A 27,300-nucleotide genomic window follows, 5' to 3' on the forward strand; every position below is an offset into this window, starting at 1 on the left:
CCCAATGGCTAGAAAATGAGTCGTTGGTCACCGAACATGGCATGGCGGTGGCACCGCCCTAGGCGTGACGGTGACCATCCTAGCCAAGTCCTCGAAACTGGCCCTCTCTAGAAAAATAGGGCGGTGCACCGCCATCACCATGGCGGTGACCTCCCTCACTTGCGCTTGTCTTTGGAGAAAAATGACGATGGCACTGGACACCCAGTGGCGGTGACCAGGCGGTGCGCCACCGCACCCGAGGCAGTGTACACCGGCGTGTCCAGTGACCACCCCAAACCAGCCGCTCTCATCCCTTCTCTGCCAAGCCCATGTGGGCACCGCCCTAGGGGTGGCGATGCCACCGGACAGGGGGTGGCGGTGCGACCCAGGCACCTCCACTAGCTCACCGAGTTGCAAACTTTTGCGTGATTCGATCCATGTCAACTCGAGCTACTCCCCCAAGTGATACTAACTCTCAAAGTGTTTTCTCAAAATATGTTAGAGCCAAGTTAGCATTTCTCAAAATATTTTCGATAAATATTTTCGCTTGCTCATCGATGTGCACTAGGCCTAAATGCAATGCATGAAGTCCAACACCTAGTGGCACTAGCTGACCAAAATGTCTAGTTAAGAACCCCTCTTAATAGTACGACCATCTACCCTAAATGTGATCACACTCTCTATAGTGTCTTGATCATCGAAACAAAATCCCTATTTATACCGTTGCCTTGATCTCCATAGGGTTTTGTTTTTCTCTTTCTTCTTTTCCAAGTTGAGCACTTGATCATCATCACATTTGGCCATCTCTTCATTTCATGTGACCAACACCTTCTCTTGAGTGCTACCATGCTCCACACTTGGATTGCACCACCCTAGCTCATATCACATCTCATGACAAAGGTTAGTGCATAGGTTTCATCAATTATCCAAAACCAAACTACGGCTTTCAGCGTTGCATTTACCTGGCTCTATGGACAACTAGAAGCAGACAAGTTCAGCCCAAACAAAGTGTTGGATCGCTTGTTATTCAGCTAACTTCATACTTTTGGGGCCAAATATGTATCAAACATTAAAGTTTTAATGGGCTACATTGCGTTGAACTTCCATGGGCTGAGGAGGGGGCGTCCAGCACCCTCTTTGTTGATCCACCATTGCAAATAATCACCAGGATGTGCACATGGTGACCAAAAATATTGAACCTTTGACTTCATATTCGTTCCAATCATAGAGGACAATATATATATGCATCCATGAAAATAAGATGTAACTAAATGTGCATCTACATCCAGACATCTTTGTGGGACATAGTCCCCGGGTACCTCGCAGGGAAAGGCGGAGACCTAGTTTGACTAGGACTCTCCGTATGTAATCCTAGTAGCATTGCTATCTCATAATCCTACTAGCAAGGACTCCGACTAGGAGACTTGCCTCCTAGACTATATAAAGGAGGGCAAGGCTCCCTAGATCAGCAAATTGTACATCTCATACACAACAATCCTATGCAAAAGGCACCACGCTTGACTGGACTAGGGTATTACACTATTCTGGCGGCCTGAACCAGTATAAATCGCTGTCTCTTGCGTTTACCGAAGCCCAAACTCTGTCCCGTGTAACCCCGTGATAGGTTGTTGGTCGTCAAACATCGACAATCTTTTCTCTAGCCAATGCTTGATAATTAGCTCATGGCAAGTTAAGAGAGAGCTCAGGGCATCAACCGGTCCTACTTTGCTACTAATTGCCACTTAGCTGCTACTAGGTTTTCACTATGACTTATAGCTATTTGGTTCTACGATGACAAGAGATGTATGTGGTGACAATTGTAGTCCTAATTTCACCCACATCTTTCTATAGATATAACCAAATTAGGTTAACACAGTCTAAGAATAACATGCATGCTATACTACTAGTTGTCACTTTAGTTAGAATCTTTTACCGTAATACATTCCACAATGCCTCATGTCTTGGCACCAACCTTTGTAAGCTAAGTAGTAATAATGTTTGATGTATGACAGATGTGGACAACCTCTACACAACGCGTGAATGGTTAACCAAAAAATACAAACTTTCCATGGGCATATTTGTTCCAATTCTATAAAGGACAAGATACATATTGAGATACGCACTCGGGTACAACCAAGAAAAGAGAATGCAATTCAAATTTCATTCAATTCATACCTAGATATTTTTCTTCGGTTACTGTCTGATTAGCTTAGCACAAGCTAAGAATGAGCTCATGATATGCTAACTACCCATTTGCCACTTCACTTCTGTTTCCATTCGACTTTTCGTAGCGGCTAATTACCGCGTGGTTTCATTAGCCACCTCGCACTACGTGTGAGCGTTTATGCTACAGTCTAGATGTTTCGGTCTTTCCAAGCTGAACAACTGTCTAGACTTATACTTCATCTGTACATAGATAGTTTTCTTTGGTTTCTGCTAAATCAACTAAAGACAAGCTAAGAAGGAGCTCATGATATGCTACTTATCTGTCGTTGCCACTTTACTTCCATTTCTACTAAGCTTTTCATATACACTAGTAGGGAGAAGACTTTCGGTTCAGCATATTAGTCTCAACTAGAATTGGATCCGGGACTAATGTGATCATTAGTCCCGGGTCTAAGTTTCTTGCATGTCAGATGACCTTTAGTCCCGGTTGGTAACACGAACCCAGACTAAAGGGTCTACATTAGTCCTGGTTGGTGTTACCAACCCGGACTAAATAAATGGACTTTACCTTTTAGTCCCGGTTCATAACACCAACCCGGACTAAAAGTAGACCCTTTAGTCCCGGTTGGTGTTATCAACCCGGATTAAAGGTCCTTTTAGTCTCGATTGGTGTTACCAACCCGGACTAGAAGTCCTCCGACGGGTTAGTTCAAAAGGAAAGCATCACATCCAAAGTCACATGTGCTGTGTAGTTGGTGAAAAGGTACACGCGAGACAATGAATAAGATCTTGGGTTTGAATCCCTCGCGAGACACAGAGCGAGGTTGGAGGCATTATTTTTTTATCCTCGAAGGGTCTTTAGTCCGGGTTACTGGCAACCAGGACTAAAAAAATCATGCCCTTCATTTCCATTTCTACTGGTCTTTTCATAGCAGTTAATAATCGTGTGTTTTCATTAGCTTCTTCACATGACGTGAACGTTTATGCTGGAGTCCAAATGCCGTTTTTCTTTCCGATTCGTAGAGGACAATATATATCCTGTGGTACGCGTCCCCGCATACATACAACCATATATAAGAGCAAGTATAATAGCAGGCTGTAAGCCGACTAAATGTTGAGGTGGAGGAGAAAGGGGAGGAGAGAGAGGAGAAGCGGGCTGTAAGCTTACAGCCGGCTTGGGCACAAGAACCAAGAAAGTCTGTTAGAGAGACAAGTGGGCCATGTATTAACTGTAAAGAGCTAACTACTATATGAGTGGGCTGCAAGAAACCTTACAGCCAACAAGCCGGCTGTATTATTAGCCTTGCTCTAAAGAGAACATACTCCAAATTCCGTTCACCCCGCACACTACCAATCAGCTCAGCACAAGCTAAGAAAGCCCGTTTGGTTGTACCTGGGCTAACATTCAAACTTGAATTCTACGGCAGCAAGCTAACAATCGACTGAATTTGTTATCTGGATCGCGCCAACGTAAACGCGTACATATTTTGGAGTCCAAATGCCGTTTCTCTGAGCTGGTCAATGATCTTGAGTTCCTTCTTGACATACAATACAACAATGTGGACAACTCCAACAAGACGTGCATTTTTTTTAATCAACACGCTGTGCAAATGGTTGGTTAGAACGATGATTTTGTCCAAAATTTTCCAATCTATGTAAAAGCGGGAACTGGCTAATAAAAAAGAACGTGATTCAAATTTGAAGCGAAAAGCCTTGGTTTTTTACTCCTGCTGGGCACGAGCTATGCGCGTGCTCACGCTGCGCTACTGGCTGCCAGCGGCTTTTCGCCGCGTCCCAGCCTTCAATTCCTGGAGCCTGGACGCCAGCTCAGCAGCCCAGCCGCGAGCGCGCGCCGTCTTTCCCATCCAACCCCTTCCTTCTCACGCATCTCCCGAGCCACCCAACCGCGCCGCCCGGGCCCCACACTCTCGCTGCCCCGCACGTCAGCGACCTCAACCCGATATGCACAGGCGTGGGTGCGTGGCGTCCTCGTCCGTCAATAGCTTCTCCGTCCCGCCAGCTCGGACGAACGGAAACGGCCTGGCTCGCCGCCGCCGGTCCGGAAACTGACGGTGGGGGTACACGTCACGCCAGGGCCCCGCACGTCAGCCGGAGAGATAGGCATCGGCGGGGGAAGATTGAGTGGCCCCGCTCTCGGGAGATAATTACGTCGCTGCCACTGGCATCCCCGTGTATCTAATGCGCCTCCTCCTCGGGCAGTGGCCCTGTTCCATTGCGAACAGAGCCAAGGCCGGTGCCCGGTTGACGGTGGTGGTGGAGCGGACAGAGGAGGGCCCGACGATGCTCCGGAGAGCGCCGTCGGTCGGCGCAACCGGGTACCGGTGGTGGGCCGGCGGGGAGGCCGGCGCGTGCACCGAGAGCCTCGGCTCCGAGAGCGGCGACGGCGGCTGCGACGCCGCCGAGATCGACCAGTTCTTCCCGCCTGTTTCTCCGGTTCCGGCTGGTGGCCCGGATGACGCAGACGCCGACGCCGATGCCGCACTGAGTGGGGTGGACGAGGCGCGAGCAGAGCCCTGTCTTCCGGCGCCGGAGAAGAGGCGGCGCGGGGGCTTCCCCCCGGCGATGCCGCGCGCGTCGGGGGCGCTGTTCCTGCGCGCGGAGCGCCGCGGGGGGCGGCTCATCCTGACCGAGGTGCGCGCCGACGAGCACGAGCGCCGCGTCGTGTTCCGCGCCGAGCGCGACGGCGGACGCCTCCGGCTGCGCTTCGCCAACGATGACGACGCCGCCGCCGCCCCGGAACGCGGCGGCGAGCCCGAGGCGGGTGGTGGTGGTAGCGCCGCCGGCGGCGCCGGCGCCAGCGGGGTGGTTCATGCGGTTGCTGTACAGCACGGCGGCGGAGGAGCGGGAGAGCTCTGCCAGGTGGCCGCCGTCCGGAGAGGCGGCGTGGAGGTTGGCGCGGTCATGATGGGGACAATCTGATCTGACGGCCGGAGGAGGGCCGGTGAGGATGAGACCGCCGGCACAGCAGATCGTTGTCCTCTCTGTCGACGATCTTGCAACTTGCAAGCCCGTAGTCGTAGCTGCATTGCCGTTCTGTTGCTGCCCGCCATGCTCGTCATTGGGACCTGAGAGAGAGAGAGAGAGGCATGGAGACGACAGAGTTTTCGTGTGAAAAAAAAAAATCCTTGCATTGTGTTTGTTTCAGTTGTGTTCGTCAGCCAGAGGCATTTCTCTGCTTTCGGATTGTTCGTTTTATTTATTTTCCGTTTTCTTTGATCTCTGCATGGAGCATGGTGTTCAAAATTGTAATTGGAGAGAGGTGATGATAATGTTATGGATAGGCGTAATCAGAGATTAAGCCGTGCGTGTGCCTTAACTGTTGCCTCTTGATTGATGAAATGCTGCATGCATGCCTTTTTATCTTTGCTAGCTAGAGATGACAGGATACGATCGATATATTATATTCTCCCCAGGTAATAATTAATAACCTTAGGAAGATTTATTTTTCAACACTACTTCAGTTCAGCAGTAATTTTTTTCTCACAACAAATCAGCATCAGCATCAGCAGCAGTCAAATTGTAGCCAAACGAACAGGGCCCACATCAACATATATATACATGCAAGCTGCAGGGAACGGCTATTTTCGATTTGGTACCTGTGGGGGTATTAACCCCTATACCCTTACGGCTAAGCTTGGGCTGGCCCGGATCGATGGTTTCAGTTCACTCGAAAGATGATGTGCGGCCCAGTTAGCCTGATCGGAGTCCCGCACAAGGAATCAAGACGGATTTGGCGACCAAGCAGGATCCTGGTCGGTTAGAATAGAAATCCTTATCCGGCCACATATGGCAATTGTAACTGACTAGGATTAGTTTCCAGATCTGTAACCCTGCCCCCCGGACTATATAAGGCGGGCAGGGGACCCCTCTAAAAAGACATCTTTCATTAACATACAGCAATACAAATCAGACGCAGGACGTAGGTATTACGCCTTCTTGGCGGCCGAACCTGGATAAAAACTCGTGTCTGTCTTGTGTCACCGTCTTGTTTGGGGCTTGCGCATCTGTCTGCCGATAATCTACTACCTTGGGCATACCCCTAGGTAGACTGCCGACCATATTTCGTCGACAGTGGCGCGCCAGGTAGGGGGTGTGCGTACTGCTCTCCAAGCAAACAAGATGGTCATCATCTCCGGCTCCATGGCTACGCCCAACGGCCTCACGTTCACCGTCGGCCAGATCACCTGGACCACCGGCTCCGAAGACTCCATCGTCATGACCACGGAGGAGGCGTGGGTTCAGCCTGCGCCGACGACTACTTCACCTGCATCGGCTACGGCTCCGACCACGGTGAAAACGGCTCCGACCACGGTGAACACGGCTCTGACCACGGTGAATACGGCTCCAACCACGATGGACCTGGCTCCGACCACGGGACATCTGGCTTCGACCACGCCTACAGCCACGCCGACAACTCGTCATCCGCTTCCCTGCTACAGAGGAAGGCAGATCGACAACACCGACCTGCTCGACTCCGTTGATCGGGTCGGCATCCAACTCGCTGAAACCCTGGCTCTGGTAAGTACGATTCAAAGCCAACCTAACGAGCAGGTAACAGCTCCCCACAACAGATCTATCCGACCAGCTCGGACCAGTCGTCCTACGCGACTTGGAACAGATCTTGTGGTCGTATCAACTCCTGAGGGGCGTTTCGCTCGTCGCCGGCCAGCCGTCGCGACGGGTCTCCGACTCTGCGAGTACGAAGTCCCGACAGAGAACCACCAGGTCCAGCCCTACGGCCTGTAAAACGCTGCCTCCAGCTACGCGTACAACCTGCGACGCTGCTCAGATCTGTGTCCTATACACCGATCTCGGCCGAAGCCATGCAACATCGTCAACATGGTCCGGATTGAAGATTATCAAGAAGGATCCGTCCACACAGTCCGGGAGGGTGACTCTAGCTCCTCATCCGGCATCGCATCCAATGCATCTGTCCACACCGAGCTTCAGCGTCACGAAGATGAAGGCGTCAAATACGATTTGGATCTACCAGACCACGCCCCGGGTCTCCCCCAATTTCCGTCTTTCCCGCCAAGACGAGGGGATTTGGTCCATGTTGTCAGCAACGACGAGCCGCCAGTAGTTGGCGAAACAGAACAAGAAAAGACTGCACGCGAAGCACGCAATATTGACCGGTTTAATCGCCGGCAAATCGAAGCTAAAGCAGACCAGGAGGCACGACGCATAAGGGTCCAACCACGTGACCTCAACAATGCTTTCGACAGGGTGGGGGACAAACAAGTCTTCAAGACCCCAAGCGCCAACGTAGCCGTCGCCATGGCGACAATGCAGCGGCTGCCCAACACTCCCGAAACCCAAGCAATCCGTGATGACATACAAGCTTATCTGACGGCTGCTATGGCTCAGACCGCAGAGATGAATCAAGCTCGGGCTCCATCCGTTTCTGTCGAATCAAGCCACAGCCGCCAATACTCCAGTCGCTCATAGCCACTCAACCGACATGGCTCGTGCAATAACGACCCATCGGACAACCGTCAAGGCGGAAACGACGGTCATGATGGTGGTCGGGACGACAACCGCCGCCGGGAGGATAACCGCCACGACGTTCGAGGCGACAACCCCCGAGATAACCGCGACAATCGCCGTGATAACCACGGTCGCAGGGCTAATCCAGATGGCAATCGAGATCGCCGCGATGGCAATAACGATCTCCGCCATTACCTCGTCGGACGTGATCTGCGCGCTCGCATCAACCAGAGAGCCAACGATCGTGCATCCCATGAAAGCTATCGCCGTATGGAATATGACACTGCCCATGGCCCGCCGGGTTTAAAGCAGTTCACTCCATACCTTCGCTAAGTCATATGGCCCAAGAATTTCAAACTCGAGAAACTTCAGAAGTACGACGGCAAGGAAAACCCCGAATTATGGGTCATGCTCTACGAAACTGCGTGCCGCTCAGTCATGGCTGACGAGCACGTCATGTCTAACTACTTCCCAGTCGCTGTTGGTCATGCAGGTCACCAATGGCTGGTTAGCTTGCCAGCGAACTATTTTGACTCTTGGCAGGAGCTCAAGCAGGCCTTCATCGACAATTTCATCGCTACTTGTGAACAACCCGGCAACAAGTACGATCTGCAATGGATTCGAGATCGAAAGGATGAACCACTGCGCGAGTACGTTCGGCGTTTTTCGGAGATGCGCATCAAGGTCCCATCAATCTTCGACAACGAAGCAATCGAGGCTTTCGTCACCGGCCTCCGTTTCCACGACGCCCTGAGAGACAAGCTCCTCCGGAAGAGACCCGAATCGGTCACAGCGCTTTTGGCCACCGCTAAGAAATACGCGGACGCTGACGACGCTAAAAAGATAATCGTTGAAGAAGCAGCAAGGGTTCCACGCTCCGACCACCCCCACACCGCGACGATTACCGTGGCAATCATGGTCGGAACGACAATTTTGACCGCCGCAACCAGCGCAACGACTCCCGCGACCACCGTGATCAACGTAATCAGCGGTGCAACCGCCGTGACGATTACAGGAGCAAGCGCGCTCGGGAAGACGACGGCGAGGTCAATACTGTGAAAAAGGGCGGCGGACGTCGTAACTACGAGGACGACTACGCCAAAGCATTGAAGGGGCCCTGCCAGCTCCATCCTAAGTCGAACCACACCATGGAGAATTGCCGCGTCCTCAAGACTATCTACACGCGTCAACAGGCTCCGGATACGTCCAACAAGCCTAACGACGCATTGTCTGGGTCTATCTCCTTCGGGTACCCAGCCTCCAAGCGTTTGAGATCGATCAGGGGATAGTGAGCATGCACCATGCTTAGCACATGGGCACCCGTGTACTCACCCGCCTCCTTCATGAAGTCTTGGAACCATCCCCATGCTTGCTTGCATCTCTCGACCAGTCCGAGCTGGGGTGTCCTTAGCTCTTCCTCTGTGAGCGCCGGGTCGATAAGGTCGAGGACGGGCACAATGCCAGTTGCCATTTCTTGGCACCGCTTGTTCCACGTGTCCCGCTCCTCGCTGGCCTTAAGGCATTGTGCTTTCCAGTCATCACGTTCCTTGATCACGGCCTCCAGGTGCCTCTTGGCATTTACTTTCAAAACTGAAAACAGTACAAGACATCAAATGTGATGACACGATAAGGCAAGGTGGGCAATAGGATGAGAAAGGTGGTCTGGAGTGCTTACTTTTCAGGTCGTCCTTCATTCTGGTAGTGTGGTCTTGGAGTTCCGACTGGCTGCGCGCCAGTTTCTCGTTGTCCTCCTTTAGGCGACCACATTCTGCAAGCACACGGCTGTTCTCCCCCTGGAGGCGGGTCACTTCGGCTTTTAAACCTGCATTACAGCTATTACTGCCAAGAACACAATAACACAAGTCCCGCACTTGCTATGATACGGTGAAAACTTACTTGTTCTCTCCCGCTCTTTGTTATTGAGCTGGCCGACCAGGTTTTGGTTCTGTGTTTCTCGGTCTGTCCTCTCCTGGTCGGCGGCTTCAAGTTGGCGCCGTAGGCGTTCCACTTCAGCCGTCAGCTCCTTATTGGTCGTTGTGATTCCTTCTATCTGGTCGAAGCACCTTTTTCGGTATCTTGCAGTTTTCATCAAATCCTGCATACACACAAGCTACATCAGACAGTTCGACTACAAAACAGGGTCAAGGACTCAAGCCAAAATGTACCTGGACTTCTGTCACCAGACGCTTGGCCACCCGTTCGACTCTTAAGGTCTCTTCGACCTCTAGGATTTCCTCATGCATGACCCATTCGTCGTTCCGATAGCACGACACATATACATGTTGTTGCCTATCTTGGGGGCGGCCCAGGACCTCTTCCACTTCTTCTTCTTCAGCCTCCTGTTCAGGAGGCGGCGCTGGTCTGGAGTTTGCAGACTCCATGACCACTAGAGCTTTTCCACGAGCCGTCGCGTCGGAAAAAGCGTTCTGGGCCACTTCTGGCTGCTGCTCCTCGGTTAGATCCAGCTCCCTTGGCGCCATGGTATCCGCCTCAGCAGGGTTCGTGCTCAGAGCACTTGTACTCTGCTCGGTTGTTCCCTTGACCAGCTGCTCGGGGACGGGCGTCTGGTCGTCCGCCTGCTGAGGCCCAAGCGGAGTCTCTACTATGGGCTCCTCCACGGCTGGCTGCTGGGCAGTTTGACCCGCCGTTGTTGGCGAAGACGTGCCGCACCCAGCTAGCTGGTCGGGGCTCTCGGTGGATGTCGATCTAATGCATCAGAGACATACTCAGAAGATAATAGTATACAATGCAAAATGCAAGCTTACATCAAAAGTATGGATACTTACAGCTTCGACTTGCGGAATGATGTGGCGAAAGAACGTCTTCTCGACCGCCCCTGCTCTGCTTGCTCGGCAGTTTCCGACGGGACTCTTTCCACCTCCGGCACAGGCGATGGGGTATGATGCTTGACGTTTCCTTTGTCTGTCCTCTGGGTTGCAGTGGTCGGTGCTGTGACCACTGCTGGCCCAGAAGAGCAACCCTGCTCCGTGGGTCCCACCTCCCTTCTCCTCTTTCGAGGGACGAGCCGGAAGATGTCCGCATCCTCTGCTTCGTCGTATGACAGAGGGAAGATGGCTTGGCGTCGTTTGCCGGCAGCCGGACGCTTGCCAGCGGCTCTAGTTGATGCGTCGTCCACATTCTCGAGTACCGCCCAGTGGACGTCGTCCGTCCTGGCGCTGGTCTGGGCGGCTGGGCCGGTAGCTTGCGGCCATTCTACACCAGGAGGGGCTGACACGAACACTGCTGCTCGGTCACGACCATTACACTGAGACACAAAATGGAGACAAACAGTTATTTTTTTTTGCTACAACATGACTCTACAGTTAAAAGGAGGTGTCATTTACCTTTGGGGGAGGTTGTGCCAACTTGAAGGCGTGCTCGATGGCGGGTAGCGCGACATAATTGGGATCGGCCAGGTTGAACAGCTCTCCAATCCTGGCCTTGATTTCCATCTTATCGAGCGGCTCCTTCCTGGTCCTCATTGGATCAGCGCCTCCTTGGTACTCGAAGCCAGGATGAATCCTTTTCTGGCAGGGCTGAATTCTTCGGCTGATGAAGTTGCCGACAACGCTCGGGCCATCAAGCCTTCCCCACGGGATCATCCCGAGCAGTTCAGCGATCTGATCCAAGTTCTTGGGCTTCTCCGACCAGCTACTCTTTTTCTCTGGAATCAGCCCCACATCGCATAGAGTGATGGTGTTCGGTTCTTCACGGATGTAGAACCACTTCTTGTACCACTCGTCCAATGAGGTGTTCCAGGGGCAGTGCAGGTATTGAGCTTTCATGCCGTCACGCAGGTTCAGGTAGACGTCTCCGGCGATCTTCGAGCCACCGCTCCCTTTCTTCCGAAGACAGAACAGGTGGCGAAAGAGGTCGAAATGGGGCTGGAAGCCACCATAAGCCTCGCAGAGATGGATGAAGGTGGAGACAAGAAGAATCGAGTTGGGATGCAGATTGCAAATCCCAATCTCGTAGTACAAGCAGAGATCCTGAAGGAAAGGGTGCACTGGAATCCCAAAACCCTGTTTGAAAAAGTCTTCAAAGACCACAATCTCACCTGGTTGTGGATCGGGGAAGCTTTCTCCTTCTGGCGCACGCCATCCCGCAAGTGCCTTGTTGTGGAGCACCCCCATGGCGACGAGGTCCTCGATGGTCTGCTCATTGCTCCGCGACTTCCACCATTCCTTCGCCATGACCCCGCCTTTCTTCTGGGCGTCTCTCTTCGCCATTAGTTCATCCTTACTAAGTGGGTGGATGCGGGAGACCGAAGGGATTTGGAGATGATTTTTGGGGGAATAGGGTTCGGCAGGAGGAAGAAGAAGGTTGCGGCGGCGGATGACAATGGGGAACGGTATGAGTAACTTACCAGATCTACATTATATAAAACAAAGAGCACCGTCGTTTCGTTCGCCCGAGAATATTGGGAGTCGTGCGCACGCGCCGCAGACGGTTGTTCACACAACCTCGAAATCTGCGCCAATAAACACGCTCCTTCGTTAACAGTGTACGCGCCTCTTCGTTGATGGTGTTAGAGGGCCCACACTGACACACCTCAATACAGGTGTCAACCGACTGTTTGCCAAAAAAAAAGAAGAAGAAGAAGACAGAATGATGTACTATACCTATTTACTTTTTTGACCAGACGTGTCAGACTGGACTTGGCAGAGCATAGAGAAAAATAAGTACTCCAAATAATAGTATAAGCAGCGCAAGTGATCGTGGACTGCCCAGACCACTACTGTGCTCGGGGACTGCCCAGACCACTACTGTGCTCGGGGACTGCCCAGACCACTACTGTGCTCGGGGACTGCCCAGACCACTACTGTGCTTGGATACTGCCCAGACCACTTTTGTGCTCGGGGACTGCTCCGACCACGGCCGTGCCCGGGGACTGCTCCGACCATTACCATAGTCAGGAACTACTATGACCACGGCCGTGCCCGGGGACTGCTCCGACCATTACCATAGTCAGGAACTACTATGACCACCGCTGTGTTCGGGGACTCTCCCGATAACTTCTTATAGTTTTGATCTCCTGGGCTACATGTGATTTGTACTCACATACAGATGAGAGACATTTATTTGGACCTTGCTACAAGGCTCATACTTCGCCTTCCAGCAAGCTCGGGGACTACGTCGGTACGATGCACCTGCTGGTGTATTTTGTTTTGCCTGTACGGCAATTGGATTCTTAACTACAGTGGAATTTCTTTTTAGACCCTGGCACCACGTGCCTACGTCACCTACTACCAGGCTTGGGGACTAAGTGGGCACACTTCACCTTGCGGTGAATGTGTCTGTTTTTCAACCCCTACGCTTCTGATGTTTAAGGACGCTATGCTTCAAGACCACTTACATTTCTTTTCAGAAATACAAGTGGGCACACTTCTCAGGACAGAAATCTTTTTCTTTTTTCTTAAGAGCACCATACATTCTTCGGACAACCTACTTCTCCGGTGATGACGGTGGTCGGAGGCGTCAAGGATTCAAGCCTCGCTTGTCGGAGAAGGTTAAAATGGCGTGTCACAGCATAATACATGATGCTCGGGGACTAGCTGTGGGGGTATTAACCCCTATACCCTTACGGCTAAGCTTGGGCTGGCCCGGATCGATGGTTTCAGTTCACTCGAAAGATGATGTGCGGCCCAGTTAGCCTGATCGGAGTCCCGCACAAGGAATCAAGACGGATTTGGCGACCAAGCAGGATCCTGGTCGGTTAGAATAGGAATCCTTATCCGGCCACATATGGCAATTGTAACTGACTAGGATTAGTTTCCAGATCTGTAACCCTGCCCCCCGGACTATATAAGGCGGGCAGGGGACCCCTCTAAAAAGACATCTTTCATTAACATACAGCAATACAAATCAGACGCAGGACGTAGGTATTACGCCTTCTTGGCGGCCGAACCTGGATAAAAACTCGTGTCTGTCTTGTGTCACCATCTTGTTTGGGGCTTGCGCATCTGTCTGCCGATAATCTACTACCTTGGGCATACCCCTAGGTAGACTGCCGACCATATTTCGTCGACAGTACCTATATATGCAAGCTGCAGCCATTAATTAGTATTTTGTATGAACAGAGTGCTGATCTTTTTTTTCTCGATGCTGATCTATGTATCATGTATGGACACATGCTTCTTCAGTGCAAGGAATAGGTAAAGAAAATCTGAAATTATCTAAATAAGGGGAAAATAAAACAATATACGGTTCTTGTAAAATTCAGAAATGGCATCCAATAACGATACTAGTAACTATCTGCTTTCGCAAAAAAAAAGAGCATCCCACCAAATGTGTGTGATCCAGTAGCAGAAAGCAACAAAAGAGAATTTTAGTGGTGGCAACGCGATTGTTGCAAATACTCCACCGAGTTCCAAAAATTTTCAGGGGCACGCAGTGCTAGATACTTTGCAGCGCGTAGGCTGTAGCTGCAGCTGGTGCATGCTGCACCTGCACCGCAGCCAATCAGTCTCCATGCCGTTCTACGCGGCGGCGGCGGCAGCACAAGCCCTGCAAGTAGTGATGAAAACGGATGGACGGATATCACCGATATTATATTTCGGATTCGAATACGGATAGTGTCAACTATGCCGGATATAATACAATTGGATATCGACATCATAAATATGTGATTTGAGTATTCGGATACGGATACGGTATCGGATGTTGAATATCCGGACTCGGATACAGACAGATCTCAACCTCTCTAAACGGATTCGATTTCGAATACGGTCAGAAAATATCCGTACCGTTTTCATCCCTACCTGCAAGTAGCACGTCCTAGCCTCAGTCAGATGCCTGGGATGATGTTTTATAGTACAACTGTACTCACTTCGTTCCAAATTATAAGTCATAATAACTTTTTTTGGAGAGCCAAAATATCTCAAATTTGATCAAAATTATAGAGATAATAACAAAGATTTATGACATCAAATCAAATAGGTATACTATGAAAATATAATCAATGAAGAATCTAATGAAACGTATTTGATATCATAAATATTATTATTTTATTATATAAACTAGGTACCATGCTCGTGTGTTGCTATAGAACAACTAAATCTTTTATACTAAAAACACACGGATCGCACGATAAGATAACAACACTGTTAAATTAAATACCGACGTCAAAGTGACATTTAATTCAAAAAGCAAAGTTCGTGAAATTAACACAGTCACGGAGAGCGCAACGTCGTAGGCTCACAAACTCTATTGTATAGACTTTTTCGTGATACGACTAAGATGATATTATATATCGGCAAAAAGATTTCTACGATATCCATTTCTTTAATGCGCAATAAATTCATGAATAAGTTCTGTTGCATCTCCATATAATCATGTACACACAGGTTCGAGTATATATGCAAATAGGTTCGTGTCCGTACGTTGCTACGGGACAGCTAAACTTTTGTACTAAAAACACACGGATCGCACGATAAGATAACAATACTGTAAAAGTATATGACCGATGTTAAAGTGACATTTAATCCAAAAAGCTAACAGCCTGTTCGCTTGTGGATTATAAGCTGGAACAGTATTTTTCTCTCACACTAAACCAGTCAGCAGTAAATAATCCACGACCATTTACGACGAAACGAACAGGCTGTAAGTTCGTGAAATTTACACAGTCACAAAAGAGCGTGGCGTCGCGGCTCACAAACTCTACTGTGTAGATCTTTTAGTGATACGGCTAAGATCATTTTTTATACCGGTGGAAAGAGATTTTCGATATCTATTTCTTTCGTGCGCCAACAAATCCACGAATAAGTCCCACCATATCTCCATACCATCCTGTACATGGCGCTGGTAAGCGAATTTGCCACAACTTATGTAATTAGTTTTATAATTAGCTCATGTTTGGTCCTCCTAATTGATATCTAAAAATTCAATGTGACAGGGACTAAAGTTTAGTCCTAGGATCCAAACACCCCTGACTCTCGACTCCTGCTAGCTGCTCACTTACACCACCATGCCTATATGTCTGCACGTATATACTCTAATGCCAGAACGTTTAAGATGGTCTTTATTGTCCACCCTTTAAAAAAATCATAACTTTAAGGTTGTTATTTATGTATGCTGTAGGATTGGGATGCTTTGCACTGATCCATGAGGATATCCATGAGAGTCGAAAATTTTGATGCCATTATGATATCTAAGCTTACCAATCAGACAGAGACGAACTTGATTGTTAAAATATTTTCAACACTGCTTTCATATACTCCATCTGCCCCAAAATAGAATTCATTCTCGCTTCCCGAGAAGTTAACTTTTTTTAACTTCGACCAATTATATATAAACGTATAAAAGAATATTAATATTTATAATACATAATTAGTATCATTACATAAAACATTGAATATATTTTCATAATAAACTTATTTGGAGATATAAATGTTGCACGTATTTTTTATAAACCTAGTCAAAGTTGAGAAAGTTTGACCTGCACGCATCCCATAACAACTTATATTTTGGGGTGGAGGAAGTATATGCTAATGGAAGTAGTCAACTAGAAGTGGTGATGAACACAATAATAATTTCATATTATATGCTAATGGGAGCACGAAGGAACGCGGGGAAATAGACCTATATACTAATGGTGGGAATATTTGTTTAGGAAATTACAGAAGGTTCACCAGTCTCACCATGTATAACATGCACATCTTTTATTTGACACCACTGATGTTTTCTTCCATGCATGATTATTGTTTCCTTCCATGCATGATTATTGTTTCCTTCCATGCATATGGCCTCAGGTAATCGATTTATTTCCTTCAAAGCAAGTGGGGATCGCAGGGATGACAATTTCTTTTTTTTATCGCGACTTTCCTTTTCTCGCTCGCCCGTTGGACGGCGTGGGAGGTGGGATCGATCGCATAGGGTGACAAACGGACGAACCAAATTAATTGTCGTACCAAAACGATGTCCACACTTTGTTCTTTTTAGTTGTAGGAGAAGGAGATTTGGTGAAAGTCAGTGATACTTTGATTCTCCAATAAAGTTGAAATAACCTATAATTTAGAACGGATGAAGTACAAGACAACTTGAATAACATTTTTTTGCATGGAATATTATGAAAGGTCTAAATGCCTTACATTTCTATCGATCCGTGTTCACAATTTTTTTTTATTCTTTATATATGCATGGATGGTCAGATATAACTAAAGCCACCAACGTTAAATTAGCTGGCATGGATCCGAACCTTGGATAGGAATGATACACCTCCTGCGTAATGTGTGGCCACATGTTATCTTGCATACATATATATATACCACACGCATCGTCTCTAGTCAAAACTACGAAGGATCGAGTCCTTATCATATACGGGTACTTTGCAGCACCCATCATTGAGCTGGATATATAAATGTATATTTATCCTTTTTCCCAAAAGAAGAAGGAGAAGAACAAAGAAAGTTTGTTTCATCATAAAATCGTGTTGAGGAAAGTATGTACGCAATTAAGACGTCCGAAACGGACGGACGCTTCACTCCGCTTGCTCCCGCACTCAGTCCTTCGCTTTCTCCTCACTTCCGCGCTCGCAACCCGCGCCAACACTGGCGGCGACATGCTCTCCCACCCCGGCGTCCTCACCCACCGGGAGCTCCCAACGTCCGTAGATCCGTTGACCCTGTCCCCTACCCCGGTGAGATCTATGGAGGTGGCGCGACGATGTTGCAGGGGAGTGGGCAGCTCTGCCCCACCCCGGCGCGGTGCCCTCCCCTCCCTCGACGGTGCCCTCTCACACCCTAGCAACCGAGCTCCCCCCCACACCCGGCAGCCGAAATCAACCAGCCAACCTTCCCCTTCCATATGTTTCATATGTATGTTTCAAGTGTTTCTGGCATTTCAGATGTATGTTGCATTTGTTTCATATGGATGTTACAAAAGTAGATCAAAGGATGTTGCACATGTTGCTTATGTTGCAATTGTTTCAGAGGCACGTTGCAAGCGTATGTTTTGAGTGTTTCTGATGTTTTAGATGTATGTTTCATCTGTGTTTTTCAGACACATGTTGCAAGTGTATTTATCTGGATGTTGCATATGTTTCACACATACATTGCACGTGTTTTATTTGGATGTTTGTGTATGGTAGCAATGGTTTCAAGTGTTTTTCAGGTGTGTTTTTTCCAAGTGTTTCAGAAGCATGTTTTAAGTGTTTCAACTACCTTTAGACGTATGTTGCAATTGTTATATTTTGATGTTTCAAAAGTAGATCAGGTGTTGCATCTCTCCTCCCCACTTTCTGCTGCATCGTCTCCCCCAGCGCCGGTAGGGCATCCATACAACGCTGCGGCCAGGTCCTTCCGAATCGAAGGCGCCGCGTGCCCTTCCCCTCTTGCTGCTCGGGCGGCGCGGGCACCGCGTGAAGCGCGAAAACAGATTGAAGTGTGCGGGCATCCAAGGGCTAGCACTTTCGAAGTATATATTTATGGGCTTGTTTGGTTGTTGCCGTGAGAAACTTGCCTGTTCGTTTGGCTGTGGCTTATCGTAAACGATCGTAAATTTCCAGCCGAAACAATATTTTTCTCTCACACAAACCAACCAGCAGTACTTCTTCACGAACCAGCAACGATACTGTCGGCGTTTCGGACCGGGGGGTCCTTAACCGACTAGTGAATTTGTTCTGCGTGCTCCCGATTCCGGATGGTGATGCAAAGAGACACAAGATTTATACTGGTTCGGGCAATCGGTGCCCTACGTCCAGTCTGAGAGATCAAACTTGTATTCCTTGCACCGAAGTGCTCGTAGTAGGGGGTTACAAGCTAAGGGAGAGAAGGAACTAGTCCCAGGTCTCAGCAGGGTGTCGTGTGGGCCGTCTGAGACGTTGCTTTCAAGCGGCTGGAAAGTGTGCGTGTGTGTTACCCAGTCTTCTTCCCCTTCCTAAATGGCCCAAGTCTTCTCCTTTTATAGTTGAAGGGAGGACAAGGACAGTACATGTATTACTATACGGCGTCGTGCCAACAGGGGTGGCATGTCCGAGCCCTGTGGCCTGTTCCTGTGGCGGCATGGTCGTCGGAGTGGTCCGTCCTTGGAGCACTGGGGCGGCGTGACCGTCACATCTGATCCTGTGCGTCATGGGGGCCCTGGGACAACCTCGGAGTGGGTGCGGCGGCGGTCGTGCAGACCACTATGGATGGACTGTGTGCGAAGTCGAGGCTTGGTCGGTGCCGAGGCTGCATCGCAGTGGAGGGGTCTCGGCAGGCACGAACCCCAAGATAGCTGAGACCTCGGTGTACGGTGCCGAGACCTCGAGTGGGCGGCTGATCGTGGGCACAGCGTTAGGACACAGTGGCTGGTAATCCCTGCCGTACCCTGTCCCAGCCGGTATGGCGCAGATCATGGACACAGTGTTAGGACACAGTGGCCGGTAATCCCCGCCATGCCCTGTCCCGGCCGGTATGGCACTGATGCGACCTCGGGTCCCGTCGGATATTTTGTGGCGTTGAGCCATCGTTCGGCTGAGATTGCGGGAGCAGTTGAAGCATTAATGAGACATGACACGCTATCGGGAGGGTCGGCCAAGGCGGGGGGCGACGGGCCGCGGACGAGCCGGCCTCGAGCGACATGGAGAATGAGGCCTCGCGCGAGACGGAGATCAGGCTCCTTGCCGAGGCCTCGCGCGAGAGGCCTCGCGCGATACGGAGAACGCACCTCCTGCCGAGGCCTTTCGTGGAGAGCCTCGGGCGAGGCAGAGACGGTGTTCCCTGCTGAGGCCTTCCCTGGGGAGCCTCGCATGAAGCGGAGTTTACGTCAGGATGCCGAGACCTCCCGCTCGAGGCTTGAGGCGAGGAGGAGGAGGACCCAGTGGGCTCGGTCGTGGCAGGTGAGGGGCCCACGACTTACCTTCTAGCTTTTATTTTCTAGATGGGACTTTAGCGACCCATTTGATGTTTGCTTGGGGTACCCCGTTCTAAGGTACCTGACAGTAGCCCCCGAGCCTCGAGGGGAGTGCGTGCACTCCCCCTGAGGGTTCGCTGAGGTTTGGTTTATACCTACCCCATAGGAATTGGGGTTTGTTTTTTGAGGTTCCGGTGGGTGCGCGCGAGCGCACCCACTGGGTGTAGCCCTCGAGCCCCTGGAGGAGTGGAGTTACTCCTCTAGGGGCTTTTTTCATTTTTGCGTCTGAACGAGTAGTTCTTCTTGCATTTGCTGAGCCCCCAAGCGTAAGTTCGGGTTGCGGGGGTCTCGGCAAGGCTGCAGGAAAAAGCCCTCTAGCCTCCGCACGGAGCGAGAGGTTCGTTAGGGGTCCCCTGACTTTGGGTATGATCCTCATGCTTCCTTTCGCTCGGAAGGAGGGGTGGAATGTGCCAGGCTACCCTCGATGGGCACGAGCGTGGACACTTCCGGTGAGCTGTTAGCGGGTAGTCCGAGTGGAGGCCTGAGCCCCGTTCGCTAGGGGATGGCTAGCGGTCTAGAGACGCACTCTAAGAGTACCAGGGGGTTTTTCTAGTGGGTGTTGAGGCCGTTCACTGGCCTCGGTGGCTCGGTGCCTCCCTACGGTGGGATCCCATTTGGATACTTCCCCGCCGGTCTCAGACACGACTTAGGACGCCCCGAGCGACCGTTCGCTCGGGCCTGGGTCATTCGTAGGCTCGCCCCGATGTCGTCCCTGACTTTGTTGCCCTAGGGCGGCTGTCGAAACCTCTTGGAGGCCCAGCCTTCGAACCCTTGGACCATAACGGGCTTGGTGCCCTTTATCGTGTTTGTAGCAAAACCTCTAGCGCAGTTTTAGACCCGTTTGTCTTTGTCTTGGGTGTCCTGGCCCTTTCATCTGATCTTCACATGTCCTTTTCGTTCGGACGGAGGGTTAGTTTGCCGAGCCCATTCTGGTCTCGGCAAGGTTGCAGGAAGAGCCCCTAGCCTCTGTGTGAGAGGGCCGTCGGGAGTTCCCCTGGCTTTTTATACGCCCCTCGCGCGTGAGGGTTTGTTTGTCGAGGCCCCTTTGGGCGCGAGCCCGGGTCATGGGGTCTCGGCATATTTGCAGGAGGAGCCCCCTAGCCTCTGCATAGAGCGAGAAGGCCGTCGGGGGTTCCCCTAACTTTTTATGCGACCCTCACGCTTCCTTTTCGCTCGGAAGGAGGGGTGGAATGTGCCTCGCTACCCTCGATGGGTACGAGCGGTGGCACTTCCGGTGAGCTGTTATCGGGTAGTCCGAGTGGAGGCCCGAACCCCGTTCGTTAGGGGACGGCTAGCGGTCCAGAGACACACTCCAAGAGTACCAGAGGATTTCTCTAGTGGGTGCCGAGGCTGTTCGTTGGGCCTCGGTGGCTCGGTGCCTCCCTACGGTAGGATCCCATTCGGATACTTTCCTACCAGTCTCGGACACGACTTTGGGCGTCCCAAGCGTTTCGCTTGCTTGGGCCTCGGCCCCGTATAGGCTCGCCCGTAGTCGCCCCTAACTCTGTTATCCTGAGGCGGCTGTCGAAACCCTTTGGGGTCCAGCCTTCGAACCCCTGGATCGTAATAGGCTCAGAGCCCGGTTCCTTCCTACGAAAGGAACAGGCCGCGGGGAATATCTTCCCTATTGGCTCGGCAACAGGTGGCACGCCTTTTGAGGCGGTTTCATGGGGAGGCGAAACGACGCCTACTGTCGTAGTGGCCGAGCGTGACATGATGGACGGGACGTAACTGTCCTTGCATTTAATGCGGGAGACATGGGCGCATGGGCCGACGAAATTGGCTCGTGGTTAACTGTGCCGAACGGGGGAAAACCTCCTCGATTTCGTCGCCCATTCATTTCGCCTCCTCCCTGCATAAATACCCAAGGAGTCTCACCCCTCCTCGTCTTACCTTGCCCGCATTAGCATCGCCTTCGTCGAGCCGTCGCTAGAGCAGCGGGTGCCGGGAAGAAGAGGAGAGAAGAGCGAGCCTAGCGAGAAAAAAGCGAGAGCGCGGGAGGGACAGAAAAAAACTCACCACCTCACCCAATTCCTCCATCGCACCCATGGCCGGCAACGTCGTCGTTGTCGAGGCGGACCCCTGGGATCTGTCGGACGTCATCGAGGAGATGCTCCTGTCGCTTGTCGACGGTGGACTCCTCCGCCCGGTGACAGACCCCACTAGGCCAGAGTGGATTGCTCCGTACGGCGAGCCAGAGCCGAGGCCTCGCGATGGCTACGTCGTGAGCTTCGTCTCCTTCCACGAGCGCGGCCTTGGCGTCCTGGCAGACCGGTTCATGCGGGCGCTCTCGCACTACTATGGCGTGGAGCTCCACAATTTTAATCCTAACTCCATCGCTCAGGCGGCTATCTTCGTTGCCGTCTGCGAGGGGTATTTAGGGATCGCTCCCCATTGGGAGTTGTGGCTCCATCTGTTCTGGGCGGGGCATACTACCAAGCCGACGGGCACGTCGGGCAGGAGGAAGGCGTCGAGGGCCGGAGGCTGCACTCTCCAAGTGCGGCAGGACCGCCTGCACCTCTACATTCCGGCCCACCTCGCGTCCTCCAATCGTCGGTGGTACACGAGTTGGTTTTACCTCCGCAACGACGATGGAGGACTTCCCCCCTACACTGGGCGGGTTGTGGGGAGTTGCCCGGAGAGATGGAAGTGAGATGTCCCGAAGGTTGACTAGCCCAAGCTGGAGCCGCTCTTGGAGGGGCTGGCGAGGCTGCGGAGCCATGGCCTCACCGTGGCTGTGGTCGTGGCCACCTTCCACCGCCGGAGGGTGCTGCCGCTGATGGCTCGGCGGCGGCGGCTGTTCGAGATGAAGCCGGGTGAGCCCATTGAGGGCACCCGGATGTCCTCCTCCACCCTTTCCAATGAGGAGATTCTCCGTCGGGTGGGGGAGACGGTAGAGGCAAAGTTGAAGGGCGGCAACTTGACCCCCTTCGCGATGCGACCATTGCGGGGGTTCCTTTCGCTGGTAAGTCGTGTGCCGCTGTAGCCTTTGAGCCCTCTCAATCTCCCCTTACCCCTTGTTTCCTTATGCGCGTCCGTTGTTCCCACAGGGGATGAGGGACGTGCGCTCCTCTCCGCCGCCTGTTCCCGAGGACACGAGGCGGCGGGCGATTAACCGCGCACACGTCGATGCGCAGAAGAAGCGAAAGGACGCCAAGGCGGCGAAGCGCACAAAGCACATCCTCGCGTGCGAGGAGCTGGATAAGCGCCGCCGTCAACAACGAAAGGATGGCCTCCCATTGGAGGAATCCCCGTCGTCGTCGCTATCGATGGAGGCCTCGGACGGGGATGACGAGGGCGAGGGGGGGCGAGGTCCCCTGGACCACCTCCCTGACGTAGTGGAGGTGGTGCCTGGGGTGCCAGCAAGCAGCCCGGCACCCCCGGGAGGGGGAGGAGAAGCGGACCCGGGGCCGACGGTTGCCCGCTCCGGGGCCGAGGCCGACACGCCCGAGGCGTGGGCGTTAGGCAAACGCGCCGTCAGCCCAGTAAGCTCGGCGGCCGTGGCAGAGCAGGTGGCGGTGGAGGCGACGCCACCGCCCCCACAGAGGACCGAAGGGGCGCCAGGGTCCGCTGAGGACCGACCGGCGCCGATGGATACGGATGCGACGCCACTGCCGCTGCCTCCGCCATTACGGATGAGGTTTGCTGTGGCGAAGCGGGGGCCGCCCCGTTCAAAGTAAGTGTATTTTTGGTAGGGTCATAGTGTCTTTCGTTCGCTTTTTTGGTCTCGCACTGACCCTGTAGGTTAATTTTCTTTAGTCGGAAGCGGCTTGCGGACGAGCTCCCCTTGGCGCCCCTTAAGGCGCTTAAGGCGAGCCCCGGGTCCTCCACCCACTGGGTGGCGGAGGCACAAGCCGCTATCCAACACGGCGCGGCGTCGGCAAGGGTCGACCCAAAGGGACTGGCCGCCCAAGGAGGGGTTGCCGAGGTGGCCCCTACACAGACGAGGGAGGGAGTGTTTCCGCCTCGTGGGGGCGAGGCTCACGAGTTGGATGGGGCCGTCGTACCCTTTGTTGCTGAGGCTCCCGGGGTCTCCGGGGCTGAGGCGACGGAGGCCACGGTGCCCACGACCACCGAGACCGTAGTGTCCGCGATCGGCGTCTCTGCGTCTGCCGAGGCCACGATGGCGGAGGCCGGAGCCCCCAAGACCGCCGAGGCCGTGATTGCAGAGGCCGGAGCCCCCGAGGTCACCAAGGCTGTCGTGATGGCGGCGAGGCTATCTGTGTAGGAGGTAGAGATGCAGGTGGCGGAGGCCTCGGTCGTGCCCTTGGTTTAGGGCTCGCCGTTGTTGCGGGAGAGCGCCCGGGAGGCGGAGGTCTATCCGATCTCCTCCGACGATACTTCCCGGGCGTGGGAGGTGGTCAACGCCGAGGAGACCGATGCCGTGGAGCAGCCGGCGCTGCTCTTGGACGAGGGAAGCTCGGCCCTCGTGTGGGTGCGACCCGAGCCTCGCGGGTGGGATCACCCGCAGGTACTGTGGCGGAGCCGGGACGACCCTGAGGGGTAGCCTCTGTTCGCCCTCGAGGACGCGGCCGAGGGCGGGCGCTAGAGCACCTTCGAGCAGTACTGCGAGCTAGCGGAGCGGTCGCTATAGACGGCACTATCCGTGGTGGCCGACGAACTGCCCGGAGTCGCCCAGGTTCGTGTTTTCCTTTCTCGCGTGACGTTGTTCTTTTCTCGGTTTTGTCGTAATCGACGACCTCTGTTCTGCCTCCTCAGGAGCTCGAGACCCGGTCCCTCAGGAAGTCGGTCTTTCTCTGGCGGGAGAGGGGCATCTGGGACCAGCTTCAGCGACAGAGGGGCCTTCTTGCCGATGCTAACGAGCTTCTGTCGGTGCAAAGTGCGGAGGTGGAGGACCTCCGCCTTCGCTGTGCCGATGCGAAGGTTGAGGCGGCCACAGCCTAGACGCAGCTCGCCCCCTTGGCGGTGCGGGTCAAGGAGCTGGAGGATGAGCTTACCCGCGCTGTTAGCAACCGGGATGCCTTCAGGTCCCGGGCCGAAGAAGCGACGGCCTCAGGCAAGGCCCTCGCCGGGCAGCTGGGGGCGGAGGAGAGTGCGCACCGGCTGACCAGAGGCGGTCTGAACGAGGCCCTTGCTGCAGCTGAGGCCTCGCAAATCGAGGCTGTGGTGTTGAGGGGGACGGTCGAGGGTGAGTTCTAGTCCCCTTGTTTTGTTTCCTTCTCCATATGTTCGCTCCCTAACTTCCTTGTATGATGCAGAGCTGGGGAGTGAAGCTTCCAGGGCGGCCGAGGCCTCTTGGGTCGAGGCCCAACGGTTGAAGGAGAAGGCTGAGGCCTGCCAGGCCGAGACCCAACGCTGGGAGCAGAAGGCCAAGGGTGAGTTTCGTGGGTTTCCATCCCTAACTTAGGTTGTTTTTTCTCTGGCTCGACCTCATTCCATTTTCCGTGGTGCAGAGTCAGAGGCGGAGTTCACTCGGGCCACCGAGGCTTCCAGCGCGGTGCAGACAGTGCTCGATACCAAGATCGAGGAGCACGAGGCGCTGAAACGTGCCGCCCTTTCCGCCTGCGAGGCCTTGGAGGTTGAGGGGGTTCAGTCAGGCAGCTCCCTTGGGAGCTGCTTGATTGCGCTGAGCAGCCAGATGCGCGAGCGGCTCCAAGGGGCACTGCACACGGGTGTCAAGCGGGCGATGGCCATCATCTCCTCTCACTACCTTGGTGTCGACCTCCTGGCCATCAGTGATGGCTATGTTCTGCCTGATGATGACGAGGAGGCCGATGCGGTGGTCGCGAAGCTGATGGAGGCGGCGGAGGGCCCTGGCACGGCACTAGCGACGCTCTTCGAAGAGGAGGTGGTTCCTCCCCTACCATCTACCGGTGCTGAAGGCCCTGAGCCTTAATCTGGGCCCCGGGGGCTATGTAAAGATAGAATAGGGGTTATTTCTGTATCATAACATTTGTGGCTATCGAGGCCTCTATTTCTGAAGTATTTGTGTTTCTTAGTTGTTTTTCTCATGTTTCCGAGCCTTTGTCCTCTGTTGCTTCTGATTAGATTTCATTTGCAAAACACCCCTTTGGGGCCTAAGCTGTCCCTTGAGCGAGAGGTAGTGAGGGAGTGCCATAGCTCGGGGGCGTAGGCCGTCTCGCGACTCTACCGGCCTCTTGCTTAGGAAATAGGCCTTGGTCCGAGGAGTCTTTACAAATGATTCGTTAGAGCCTGCTAGAGTCTTGGCGTAGGAATTTTTGCGAAAAACAACTAAAGAATGGTGCATGGGACCTAGGGGGAGTCCCCCATCTAGCCCCTGAGGGAGGCTTGGTTCTGCCGAGGCAGAGCCAGGTCTCCCTTGTCGTGTTTATTGTACTGCCGAGACCTACGATGGGCTCGGGAGGTTTCTCAAAAAATTAGACCAACTAAAGAACGCTTTTTAATTGTATTTCAAGAAACGACATATACAATGCTTGGAAATTTAGGGATAAAAGCGACGTAGCTGTTCTATGTTCCAAGCGTTGGTGAAGATTTCGCCCTTCTCGTTTGCCAGCTTGTAGGTCCCGGGCTTCAGTACTTGGGCGATGATGTACGGTCCTTCCCATGGTGGGGTCAGCTTGTGGCGACCCTTGTTGCTCTGTGCTAGCCTCAACACCAGGTCGCCTACCTTCAAGTCTCGACCTCGGACGCGTCGGGCCTGATAGCGCCGCAGGCTCTGCTGGTATTTGGCCGAGTGTAGTAGCGCGACATCTCAGGCTTCCTCCAGTTGATCGAGGGCGTCCTCTCGGGTGGTGCGGTTACTTTGTTCGTTATAGGCTTGCAGCCTCGGGGAACCATATTCCAAATCGGTGGGAAGGATGGCCTCGGCCCCATAGACTAGGAAGAAAGGCATGAATCCCGTGGCTTGGCTTGGAGTGTTCCTCAGACTCCAGATGATCGACGGGAGTTCGGCGAGCCATTTCTTGCCAAACTTTTTCAACCGGTTGTGAATCCTTGGCTTGAGGCCTTGTAGGATCATGCCGTTGGCACGCTCTACCTGGCCATTGGTCCTTGGGTGTCCTATGGCCGACCAGGCCACACGGATGTGGTGGTCGTCGCAAAACGTCAGGAACTTTTTGCCGGTGAACTGCGTCCCGTTGTCGGTGATGATGGTGTTGGGGACCCAAACCTGTGGATAATGTCAGTGAAGAGCAGCACCGCCTGCTCGGATTTGATTCGATTGATCGGACAAGCCTCGATCCATTTGGAGAACTTATCGATTGATACCAGTAGATGGGTGTAGCCCCCGGGGGCCTTTTGTAGAGGCCCAACCATGTCGAGCCCCCACACGGCGAACGGCCATGTGATGGGGATGGCTTGCAGGGCCAGGGCCGGGAGATGTGTCTGCCGAGCATAGTACTGGCATCCCTCGCAGGAGCGTACTAGCTTGGTAGCGTCGGCGGCTGCCGTCGGCCAGTAGAACCCTTGGCAGAAAGCGTTCCCTACGAGCGTCCGAGGCGCCGCATGGTGCCCATAGGCGCCTGCGTGTAAGTCCCAAAGCAGGGCTTGGCCCGCCTTGGAACTGATACATCATTGAAGGACACCTGAGGGACTTCGCCTATACAATTCACCATTGTAGAGGGCGTAGGTCTTGGCTTGGCGCGCAAGCCATCGCGCTTCGGTTCTGTCGTCAGGAAGCTCCCCCCGATCAAGCCAATCGAGGAACGGGACTCGCCAATCCGCGTCCTGGTCAGTCTGCGGAGGCTCGGTGTTGACTTCCATGACCTCAGGCTCGGTCGAGGGGGTCTCGACAGCAGAGGGGGCTTCGGGCTT

The sequence above is a fragment of the Miscanthus floridulus genome, chromosome 10, assembly GCF_019320115.1.
Source record: "Miscanthus floridulus cultivar M001 chromosome 10, ASM1932011v1, whole genome shotgun sequence".
In the NCBI taxonomy this organism is placed as follows: domain Eukaryota; kingdom Viridiplantae; phylum Streptophyta; class Magnoliopsida; order Poales; family Poaceae; genus Miscanthus; species Miscanthus floridulus.